Source organism: Mus caroli, chromosome 9, assembly GCF_900094665.2.
Source record: "Mus caroli chromosome 9, CAROLI_EIJ_v1.1, whole genome shotgun sequence".
NCBI classification, from domain to species: domain Eukaryota; kingdom Metazoa; phylum Chordata; class Mammalia; order Rodentia; family Muridae; genus Mus; species Mus caroli.
Genome location: NC_034578.1, coordinates 40094866 through 40097315, shown reverse-complemented (window position 1 = coordinate 40097315; position 2450 = coordinate 40094866).

The following is a 2450-nucleotide window of genomic DNA, read 5'->3' as shown; positions in this document are numbered from 1 at the left end:
ACTCACTTTGTAGACCAGGCTGGCCTCGAACTCAGAAATCCGCCTGCCTCTGCCTCCCGAGTGCTGGGATTAAAGGCGTGCGCCACCACGCCCGGCTCGATGTTTTTCTTTATAAGAGTTGCCATGGTCATGGTGTCTCTTCACAGCAATGAAACCCTAACTAAGACACCTGCCCAAGGCCAGTGACTAGTGGGAACACAGCTGAGGCACCATGGGGTCACACACCTGTAATCCCAGCAGTAATCACACACCTCTAATCTATTTGTAAAAGTAGAGGCAGGAAGATAAGATGTTCAAGACTAACTTTTGTCTCAATAGCTAAAGCTTTACTAAGTGCCAAGGATGGTGGTACGTGCCATAATCTCAGCATTTGGAAGGCTGAGGCATCCTGGGTCATCCTGGGCTACAAAGTGACTTCCAGGATAGCCCGGACTACGGAGTGAGAGTGACAACTTGTCTCAAAACAAACCAAAGGTGCAGCTGTGACCTCAGCATTCAGAGGCTGCATTGTGAGTTCCAGTCTGGTCCTATCTCAGAAAGGAGAAGGGAAGAGAGAAAAGGAACCAAAGCATAGCCTGGCACGGGGGCTTTCACCTGTAATACCAACCCTTGGGAAGCTGAGGAAAAATCACAAATTTGAGGTCGCCTCATGGAGATACTCCCCCGATATCCATCTATCACAACTCACAAGCCCTCTTCTTCCCTCTTTTGGACACCCCTAAAATGTACCTCACATCCCACCCCTTCTTTCCCACTCCCACCCCACCCTCCCCACTCATGGCCCATCAGATCCTAGCTGCTTGGCTCCAGCTGGACAGCTGGATTGCTCTCAGTCCCTCTTACAAGCCAGACTGGAGATCATAAGGACCAAGTGGTAAGGAAGTGTTTGGGCCTTAGGCAAGGGAATTGCGGTGGATGCTCCCACGTACCCTCTCACCGATAGCACATGGACGCTCCCATTTCCCCACATTGCCAGGGCTCCGCAGAGAGGCAGAAGCCCTAGGATAAATATACTCAGAAGAAGAGAGACAATTCCCCTAAGGAATTAGCAAATCTGTAAGTCCTGGAGGGGTGACGACGCTGCAGAAGAGAGGCTACGATGTGCCAGGCAGCCCGAGGGCCCCACTCTCAGGCAGAAGCTCTAGGTCGCCATCCTTCTTCAACAGTCTCTCGTGGGCCTTCACTGGATTGGATGAGGCCTGCTCCCATCTTAAGCACAATTGCCTTAAAGACCATAAGTGTATTTTGTATAACATCCTAGTCTGATGTCTGACCAAAGAGCTGGGCTCCAGAAAGCACCCAAACCCTACCATGCCTGCTAGCTCTTGGTGTTACCATAAAGTCACTGCTGGAGTACAGTCAGTCAGCCTTACCTCGACAGAGGAGGTGCCTGGCTGGCTTCACTGATGGCCCAGCTGACTGCAGCCCAGCCTAACCTGAACGTTCCTGGGGTGGAAACTTTGGAGTAGGGAGAGAGCTCATAAGAAGTCTGTCCCATAATCCCAGCACTCGAGAGTCTAAGGCAGGGGGGTTGCTTTGGATTTGAAGCTAACCTGGGCTACCTACTGAGTTGTGGTTCAGCCTTGACTACTGTCTAAACTACAAGTTTGGCGTGGTGGTGTACACCTTTAATTCTACCATTCAGGAAGCAGAAGTAGGTGGTCCTTTGTGAGTTCAAGGCCAGAGTGGTCTACACAGAGAGTCCCAAGACAGTCAGGAATACATTGAGAGATCTTGTCATAAACAAACTAACTAACTAATGAAAACAAAATAAACAAAAACCAAAATCAATCAATCAATCAAAAGACAAAAAATAAATGTGCGAGCTTGCTGAAGCAGCAGGAGATGTAGGGCTGGGCGGCAAAAACCAATGCATCTTTGCAGTTTTCAGTTTTTCTTTTAGGAGGGAAAGAGTTGAATAGTTTCAGGGCTAAAAGGCTAATGGGTAGGAAAGGGAAGTGAAGATAAAGAGAGGGGGAGACCTGCCCACATGGGGAGGCTTCTGAGGAATTGGGGAGGGGTTGAGATCCAGAGGATGGGGAGGAAAAGTATATTTTTCCCAGTGCAGGAAAAGTAGGTTTGGGGCTGGGCGGTGGTGGTGCAAGCCATTAATCCCAGAACTTTGAAGGTAAAGACAGTTTGAGGACAGCCTGGGTTCCAGGATAGTCAAGGCTACACAGAGAAACATTGTCTCAAAAAGTCTTTAAGAGAGAAAGACAGAGAGAGAGAGAGAGAGAGAGAGAGACAGAGAGACAGAGAGAGACAGAGAGAGACAGAGAAGAGGCAGGCGGATTTCTGAGTTCGAGGCCAGCCTGGTCTACAAAGAGAATTCCAGGACAGCCAGGGCTACACAGAGAACACAGAGAAACCCTGTCTCAAAAAACCAAGAGAGAGAGGAGAGAGAGGGGAGAGAGGGGACAGAGAGGACAGAGGGGAGAGAGAGGGGAGAG